Source organism: Blennius ocellaris (assembly GCF_963422515.1).
Source record: "Blennius ocellaris genome assembly, chromosome: 2".
Classification (NCBI taxonomy): Eukaryota; Metazoa; Chordata; class Actinopteri; order Blenniiformes; family Blenniidae; genus Blennius; species Blennius ocellaris.
The window spans coordinates 10,372,833-10,383,556 of NC_137651.1; positions in this window are offsets into that span (position 1 = coordinate 10,372,833).

The following is a 10,724-nucleotide window of genomic DNA, read 5'->3' on the forward strand; positions in this document are numbered from 1 at the left end:
CCAATGGATGGATTGAGTGCCTTGCATGGCAGCTGCCTCCATTGGGTGTGTTGGGGACTGCTTACACAGTGGAAAAGCACTATAAGTGAAATCCTTTAGTATACTAAATTAAGCCTTTAATAACCTTGCAATTAAGGTGACACAGCTCATACATTTCTATCAGTAATTCTGCTATACATTCAAAAATTGATGCATTTATGAAATTTCATACATGAAATTGACAAAGGTAGACATATACATCTTTTACATTTACTGCATTTCATTTATTTTTAACAGTATTGACTTTTTGACATTTTTTTCTGGATTGTTTTTTTTTTGCTGCTTAAGTGATTTTAGCTGTTTCCCTTTTTCCAGAGTGTTTTTGTACATGTACAAATGTTGGCTGTTTTTAACCTTTTAAATGGTCTTATGCAGTTTTGTTTGTTTCTTTTTTTTTTTTAAATACACTTGATCACTTTTATCTATATTACCATCTTTAGCCCCATTAAACCAGGAGATCCATTTTTTTTAAACTATTCTGGTGTATAAATAATTATGTGGACGCGTTATCGAGCCAATGCAGAGGAGCAGCAGAGTCACACGTTCATGTGAGCTTGTTATATTTATTGTACGTAACAGTTAATCAGCTGCTCTCTTTATATTTCTTTGCTTATGTTTTTGTACTTCTTATGACACTTACAAAATGTGTTTTATCACTACAATGACAATAAAGACATAGTGATCCTAATTCTTCTTCTTATTTGTTCACAAGTCCGTTAAAAAAAAAAAATCCAGATTATAGAACATCTTCCTCCAACTACTTAATGTAACGAGCTGACCTGATTGAATGAATTGGTTATTAGACTGACCCACAGACTGCTCACAGCTCAGCTGATGAGTCACATCAACGCTATCACAGTTGAGCTTTGTGCACGTTATTCACACATCCAAAAAAACAGAGACAAAAATAGTGCGACAGAGACTTTCGAAGTAACTTTTTTTCTTTTTCCATTTCCGCAGTTAAAGTACCTCTGCTGTATTTAAAAGCGATGACTGTAATCAAGCATTGCAATTCAGGGCCTTGCAGAACACGACCGATGATGGACACAGGAGACATTCGAAGTGAGGCTGTCCGTACACTTGGTGACTTTGAAAAGACAAATCTGAGACACCTTCACACATCCACGAACAATATGTCAGAATACAACCAATAGTGTACTTTATCGTAAAGCTGAGCGATAACATCGCATTCATTAGTGAGAGCATGTTTTTTGGACTGTGAGAGGAAACCAGACTACCCAGGCAAATCCAACACACAGAACAAACCTGTATTCACACCCACAAACTTGTATAAGAGTGCTAACCAGACCCACTTTGGGTCTGTGGGCCTGCTGTGTTTCCGGTGGCTGGGTGTTCCTTTCGTCCAGCATGGCCGCTCATAGAGAACCAACAGACCCCACAAGAAGTCGCTATTTTCTGTTTCTTTTCTCCAACAAGACCATTTTCTATATCTAAAAACCACACATCTCTTCTCACGAGTGCACATCTCATCAGTACACTGTAGGGGTGATGGGATCAACACAGCAACTTCCACTTCCTCGCCACAGTGGTATTGGCACTGCCCATTACAGCGTCACGTTCTGCTTTGCCGTGTCTGTCTGGTTTGCCTCTCGTATAATTGGTAGTAAATAATAAACTGCAGGTCTCCGCTCACAGAATCGTAGGGTTTCGAAAATAACATATGTTAATGTACCTCTTACTGTTTTGTCATCTGTCCTTGTGCATATTTTCCACAATTTGCCAGCTTTGTATCAACAGAATAGAACAGAACAGAACAGAGCAGAACATTTTATTGTCATTATGACAAGTACAACAAAATGTAAGTGTCATTTGATTTGTGCATCATACATAAAATCCTCTTAATGCACTATAAAATTCACCAAATGCCTGTAAAATCCACTAATCAAAAGTAGTTACAACACAAGCAGACACCCATCAAGGATCCTTTATAAAACATATTGCACATTGAATGTGTTATCGAAAGTGTTTTTTGTGTGGAGTGTGGTGATTGCTATGGGTTAAAAAGGGTCCTTGATTCTGGGTGTCCTTGTTTTTAATGCTCTGTATCGTCTGCCTGATGGCAGCAAATCAGGTAGTACGTGTCCGCTGTTTGAATTGTCCTTAATGATGTCGTACTGACAGGAATGCTGCACAGGACTCCCTTAAGACAGCTGAAATGAAGAAGATCTTACTTTTGAAGTGGGAAAAGTTTAGTTTTTGACTGTTCTTTAACAGAAACCACAGGAGATGGCACTTTGAAAAAAAAAAAAAAGGCTTTGAGAGTGCAATGAACCTGGAGACTTATAATAGAAAGGAGAGAGAAGGAAATAATAGTGGATTTATGTATCTGATTTGATAATGGTGATGAGGTGCAGGTGGCGCGACTCCACTCCTCACTCCGGCAACCTGTGCTTCCACTCAGACAATCACAGAAAGAAGGAGAGACGGCTACTGGGGAGGTGATCTGGGCAAGGGAGACACAAAATGAGAAGTGGAGCAAGTGCCAGGAGGGTGGCTGAGGCAGATGTGACAGTGCTGGGCACACTGAGCATGTGGTGACAAATTCACAGGTGTCTGTCCATTATGAGCCACCAGCAGGAGGGAGATGAGGTTCTGGCTCACACCAGGAAGGTAGATTAGGTGGTAAGAATAGGCTTATAGGACACATTGGAACAGATAGTTAGAAACTACTGTTTGGCTCGGGCTGGACATACAGATGAGCATTCTCCAGATCACAGAAAAATGGTCTTTCTTTGAAAAGGAAAACACAAAAATCCTTGAAGGGCCTTTCTACCACTGTGCCGGTTGGGTTGAGAATTGTATGGACACCGAAGTTACATTACAACTCCTTGTTGTAACCTTAAAAAATAAGAAGGTGCTGCTTCTTACACTGGACATATTCTCTCTATTATATTATCTTGACAAGAGGCCCCTCCCAGATTTGCAAGAACCGGACAATAAAGCCTTCATAGCAACCCAACAAGAATAACCTTTATCACATGACATCATTTCAAATTCTACTTAATCTCTCTGCCATTGTGCACAGATGAGCATGATGACAATAGTAGAGACACAAATAGAATGATTACTAGGGTGTGGTTCTCTGGAAAGTACACGTACATTAGATACTGTAGACACACCTCATTCAACTATATACTTTTCAAATCTTAACCTAATATGCTTTTTTTCCATATTATGCATATGTTCTTGATTTCATATCTTGGCGATTGTTGCACTCTTTATCTTCTCATTACTCTGACTCAGTGCGGTCTCTTTGTTTGCCTTCCTCTTTCTTCTTCCTCATCCTTTCCCCTTTCTCCACAATACAAGCGATAACCCCTGTGTGAGCTGTTTTGTTGTCATTCCCAGAAAGACGGTCACTCTGCCTGCCCTGTTCTTTTCTTCTCCACTAAAGGAGGCCTGACCCCAGAACCTGCTGAACAATAGTGTAGACAATAGTATTGGAAGAGGATCTAACAGCTAATATTGTGTTTTTATTTCTTTTTTGGGAAAAGGAAGGCTGGCACACAACATCTGCATGATATAATGCAGTTATTACATTGACTGCCATGGTGTCAGCCACTGAAACAGTTTCTCAGATCACAGACATGACACTGACCCACTAACAGCTGGATATACTCAGGATGGGATTCACATCAGGTAGAGCAGAACTGGTCATACCTCCTCTCTCTGATCAGCATATCCCTTCATCTGCATGAAGATAAAATGTATCTCCCTCCCAAGTTCAAAGTAATTTCCGAGCTTCCAACTTTCTGGCATTAAGAGTAAAAGTCAAAGATCTCACACACAACCTATAATTAGGTGTTAAAGTTACTCTACCAGAAACCACACGGGAAAGAATTAAAACACTTTGGACTCAGTTTTAGTTGTTGATGTACATCTCTAATATATACAGTACACTCATACAAACATGTATTTCCAGCATTTACCTTTCTAATAACATCCCTTGGTTTGTTGAAATCTTGCAGTCCCGAGGCATTGTGTGTTTTTCTGTACTGGTATACACTTAAAAAAAAAAAATCATATCCTATTCTATTTTATCATTGAATTTGTCATTCAGTTCTAATATTGTGTCTTTTAAGTAAAATAATGGTTTTAATTTCTCTCTTTTATGTTGATTTCTTGTAAATTATCAAAGGAAATAGTCATTGTCTGAAATATTCACTCATTTCACACATGTTGCACCTTGTACACGTGGCAGAAAAATATGTATCTTTTAACACATACATATTTTTGTTTTTCTACACATCCACAAAAAATATAAATATAAAACAATTGTTGCCTCTTTTTCTAGGAGACAAATATGATGTGAAATTGTTAGATTGAGCGATACAATACTGCTCTCCCTTTAATATCAGGCTGTCTTTTGTTTCTTTGGAATCAGTGAAGGATGTCCAACTGGACATGTAACCCTGAACAATCGCTGTCATATCTTTGCCATTTACAGATGACTCAGTGAAAATAGACACAAAAGAGCCCCAGAACGTTCTGTATCGACCTTGGATTCTATCTTCCCTTCAACTTTCTGCCTTTACTTTTAGTCTCACAATGGCAGATGTTGTTAGAAAGAAGTACAAAAGATGTCAACCGGGATGAATTCTTTTTATATTTCACTGACTGAATGCCAATAGAGTAATACATCTTCATGCAAAATGATAGTTTTAAAATCAAACAAAGAAGGTCTTTTATAAAGACAGTTTCTCCTTTGACGAATGTGGAAAATAATTCCAATCTCCATGTGATGCTACTATATAAATCAATGCAACCTATTCATGGAATATAAAAGTAAAATAAGCATGAATGTAAAACATGCTTCATTTTAAAAGCTTAATTCGCCTGGCAAATATTTTCTAAACAAATGTATGCAGCACATTAATAAGAGCTCAGTCAATGTTGGCCATTAACACTGACACTTCCTGAAAGAAGTGACAAAATATGTGAATGTGATGATTTGCCTTTTGAAGGACATATTCAGTAACCTTGATCTCTTTGAGGATAGTGTAATCTCTTATTCTACATTAACATTCTCCATAAATTCACAAGACTAAATCATGGCAAATAAAAATATTTGGAGGTAACAGCTATTGATAATGTCATTAAAACACAAATTTGAAGTGATCTTAATTGTAGTGGTGAAAAGAAATTAAATGAAATCAAATGAAATGAAATCAAAAACCATCGGTGCAAAACCATAGGTTTTACCTAATATTTTGATTCAAACGCATCTTTTTAGTACAAGAAGAGTTATTCTTTTTATCTTCTGTGGATCTCAACACCAGAAAATCCTTATCTTGTCGTCATTGCTGTTTTGTCAGGTTCTTCAATGTGTGAGACTTTACATCTAGAGAAACACATTCTACCCTCAACATGAACCCTTGAAGATCAAAATTAGGTTGTGTGTGAAAAAAAGGTGTGAGATCGAAATGCCAAGCCTCAGATTGCCTCTCATCTCAGCCAAGGCTTCATCATTGTAAAAAGTCACTGTTTTGTGCTTCTCCAAAGCTGGAGAGACTCTTGTAAATTGTTAGAGAAAACAAGTCATCTGTGTTTACTCAACTGAGCAAACTGATAGCCCAAACATAGACGACCTGCTATATTGACTGTTTGGCCTAATTTTCCCACCTGCTGTGTTCAGGCTTTATCAGTATGTTTATTAGTGGCATACAGTTTGGGGCCATTCATCAGTCAACACCTCTGATGTGAAAAACAAAACGTCTCTCTCAAGATGTGAAAATGTGACAGGTGTGCCTTCGAACACTATATTGTCTCATTGCATCATTCACTAGGCTTTGAACAGTAAAAGCAACCATAATCTTCTTTACATTTACTTTGCGAGGGTAAAACAAACTGAGTACAAACTTGAAAATGATTTGTGCAGTGACTTGTAATGAATACTCATGACAACCAGAAATATATTGCTTTAAGAGAGGCCTCAATCACATACAGGCAGTCTAGAAGTTTAGACCTGTTGAGAGTTTTAATAAATTTTCTTTTTAATGTCACTGGAAACCTGAGCACCTGGAGAAAACATACACGCACACACAGAAAAGGAAACATGTGAATCCCATACAGAAAGGCCCAACAACAGTAAAACTGTGAGTGTTACTGCTTTGAGAAGAGGTTTCTATTCATAAGCACTACTGAAATACAACATTTTTCAAGTTCATCGAGAAAGGTAGTATACACTATAAATGAGAATTTCTGAATCATTCTAAAAAATTACATGTGGTGCATGAAGCAGCCAACATTTTTGAATGTGGTCATATGATACGGATGTAACTACTCTAATGACCCTCATAGCTTTTCTCCATCAGTTTTCGTCTTGTGTCATATTAATACAGTAATGTTCTCGTTACTACTTTGTTCTTGTATCTGTTCAAGATTTCATTGTACACAAATCTAATCTGCAGAGCACCAACATACAGAGTGCAACTGCAAAGGAATGCTGCAGCCGATGCGTCTGCTAATGACTGTAATGGACTATTCTCATTTGGGTGCACTCTGTAGAGCACTGATGCACCTGAAGACAGGCAAATAACTCGATGGGTAGATGGGCTCAAATAGACCTTTTTAATCAGAGACCCAGTCAGTCACGTGTACAGAAAACTAAATTAAAGCATGTCGGCAAGAAGGTGGACGTCACAAATGAGTGTATTAGTTCACTGGTACCTTTGCACTCTTGAAGGGTCAACACTTGTACATCTGTTGCTTGTGTATGAAGAATAATTGCTGCCAAGCTTGTCTTGTCCCATTAAATCACTCTGGAGCGTTAATATGCTTCATCGAATGCACCGGCATAGAGTCAGGTTGCTTGTCCATGTCAATGAACCATTGCACTCAATGCTTCTTGTTGGAGCATGGCTCCCAAGGGTATAAAATGCACTACCACACATTACATGTTGATGGAGAATGACTCTTCTCAGTGGTATTGATAGATAGCTTTCTGTTGCATCAGTGTCTGGCCATATACAGCCTTAAATAGCATAACGAGTGTTTTATTGTTCTGGCAAAAAGGAGCACAGTGAACTTTACACAGGATTTAGACATTGAATTGTATGCATTACTCAAATGAATGTCCCCTCTAACTTCTGGTTTCTTTATAATGCAGTGAGACAAATGTTAATAATGGCTAATTAAAATGAACATTTGCATTGTATTTGAACATTTTGACCCTGTTGTTATTATTCTAAAGTGAAAAACATAAAGGTCCAGGTCAGGATATATATGCAATGGCACATTGGTACACAGATGTATGCAAGAATGTTTGCTTTACTTGTGATCCACTTAAAAAAAAGTAGCACAAGGCCATGAGATACCATAGTCATGTTGGAAACCCATGCATTTCTCCAGACGGGGACTATCAGATAAATGCTAGTATCTCAATTTTTTTCATGTTCACTGTGACATTTTCAAACACTGATGTGAGATTGCGCACATCAAATTCACCATGTGAATTTAGCCTAGTAGCATTTACTGAAATGGCAATAGAATGGCGATATTGTGTTTTGCTTTTGCTGAGGCATAAAACTTTAAAGTTAGTTTGTAATTTGTTTACATTCATTCATTCATTCGTTCGTTTGTTCATTCATTCATTCGTTCGTTCGTTCGTTCGTTCGTTCGTTCGTTCGTTCGTTCGTTCGTTCGTTCGTTCGTTCGTTCGTTCATTCATTCATTCATTCATCATGCATAGTCAAAGGTCAATCGGACTCAAAGCCTATTTCGCTTCATTATGTTGAAAAATTCCTATAACCTCATCCATTTTGTGTTTGCACTGTATGGTTTCCTTATTCATCCTCAGTTGTTCATCTCAGTTTGCTTGTTTCTGCTGCTGCTGTGCCCCAGTTTTGCTTGTGGATACAAAACTCCTTCCTTGATTTCTTTTTACTTCTGGTCTGTAACAAATATAAATGAATTCTCCCTGAATTTTGTTTTTCTTCCAGTAACTTACAAGTTACTGTGTGTGTGTGTGTGTGTGTGTGGGGGGGGGGGGGGGGGGGGGGGGGGGGTTGTTGTGAAACATGTTGAATTTCTGTGTCTCAATAGTTATACAATAACAAACTTGCTTTGCCTGAAAAGAATTACACTCCATGCATTCAGAAGCAGTTGACATAACCAGTTCTGTCTTTACACTTGGCTTGTTCTTCTATTCCGAAGGTAATTTCAGAACACATTGCAGTTCCTCCCACATATGTTTAGCCTTGGAAAATGACGTTATGAACACCTATTACAAGAGCCACATACACGCTTGCGTGCGTGCGTGCGTGCGTGCGTGCGTGCGTGCGTGCGTGCGTGCGTGTGTGCGTGTGTGTATGTGTGTGTGTGTGTGTGTGTGTGCGTGTGTGTGTGCGTGTGCGTGTGCGTGTGTATGTGTGCACCAACAGTCTTCTTGAAAATGGGCCAAGGTTGTGTGATATCCTCTGGGACAAAGACATAATTTCTGCCAGGGAAAGAGAACATGCATGGCTGTGAACATGGATCATTATACAAGATAAAAGCTACCACTACAGGGCTTTTACATCAGTTAAACTCCACGGGTTGGGATGGAGAGCCAGCATTGTACAATGTGAGTTCTCGTTGCAGACTGCGGTTGGAGTGAGTGTTGTCGAAGTCACTGTCTGTGTGAGGAGTATAAACTGAATGTGTATATGTGCACTGTCGTTGATTTAGTAAATTGTAGAGAGATGCTGTGAGCGTGGTGGAGTAGTGTCGCCATTTAAAGACACCTCTCACACATATTTTTGGTCTTTCATTTTCTTTCCCCCTCCCTGTCTCTGTATTACTCTATATCAACAGTTGTCATGGAAACTATTTTGCTCTTCCTCTCCTCTCTCCTGGTATGTGTGGCTGGTAAGTGTCCCCCTACTCCTGAAGTAAAAAAAACCAAAACACACACACACACACACACACACACACACACACACACACACACACACACACACACACACACACACACACACACACACACACACACACACACACACACACACACACACACACACACACACACACACACACACATACGTGCATGCAAACACTAGCACATGAACAAACATCAATTGACCAAAAGGAGGCAGTATTGAACAGGTAGTGACGTGTCATGACACCACAGACTCCGTGTGGACTCAAGAGTTAAAACATCAATCATTATATTATGGCTTCCTGTGTGAGTTTTAAAGCCTGGATATGTCACTGACTCTGTGTGAGGTCTCTTAGTGCTGTCTGATTATATGTGCAACACAAAAGCAATATCACAGACACCAGTGAGAATAGAATAGAATAGAATAGAATAGAATAGAATAGAATAGAATAGAATTATATTCTTTGGAGCTTGTATTATCTGGAAAATGGATAATGCTTCAATATTTCATACTCACATTTTCTGTCACTCATACTAACTTCTTCCCTCTTCCTCCCTCTGCTGCCTCCCAGCTGTAACAGACACCAGTGCACAGGGTGAGTACCCTTTTATTTCCTCTCTAAGGGGGTCAAACTTCAGCCCAACCAGCATCATAGATGAGTGTGATGGTTTTTCGGATCAGACCTTCGGGGAATGTCCCACTTTAGCAAACATCAGTAGATGTGTGACTGGATCTCATAAAAACTACCCATCCAGGAAGAGCTTTCTTCCAGAGCATTGGACAGCTGAAGGCAGTTGTTTGATGGGAAAGGAAGCAAATAATGTTACAAAGTGTGGTATAGGGTCTTTTATTATTGGAACTTTAAAGTATGAATGAAAACCTTTATACCATTATATACTTTATATGACATCTACATAAGATACAATCTGCTGCCCAAAGGACCAAATTCACCATTTAAAATGTGTGTTAATAGTACTATTACTTTCTCAAACTGTTTTGGCAGATAACAGTGGTAGATATGGAAGATTCTGAAAAAACTAAACCAAAAACATTAACAATAATGGGAACTGTTTCCTTTATTAAACTCGTTTTCATTGACACTATCAACCAGTGGCAACTCCACTGTTAGTATTTTAAGTCATTAAAATAAATGCCCAACAATATCTCCACACAGAAACAAATACCAAAGTAAAGAGTCGGGTCCAATGGAGAAGTGCAGGAGGGATGCCATATATGATCGAGACCAGACACGTTAAACTAACAGAATTTAATCAGACCCAAGTATGAAATGACACATGACCAAATATACTTTCTTCCGAGGAGGAGCTTTACAGTTTTACCTTATTCAGCACACATAATTCCTCCTGGTAATTCACTCTTTGAACCGCAGGCAGCTGTTTCCGGATATTAAAGAAGAGAACAAACAGACTATAATACAGTTTGTATGCCAGAGCCATAATTACATGAAAAACTGATTAAAGTGAATCTGGCATACAATGTATAAGCAACACAAAAAGCAGTTCAACACAAAGAAAAATCCAAATGCAATGATAATGATTGGTGCAGTAGTCAGATTATATTAACACACAATGGGATTTTTGTTGGTCTATTATGTGCATTCATTGGTCAAGTGGCTTAAAGAACTAGAACAGACAACACAAAAGTCGTTTATATTTTCCCCTACATTGAACGTGTGACAAGAAGTGGTTGAACAATTAGCATTTTTTTTGGAATTACAAAAAAAGATGTTTTCTGATCCAAATGTGGCTTTCAATTCATGTTGCGCTCAAGTGTTCATTTTATGAC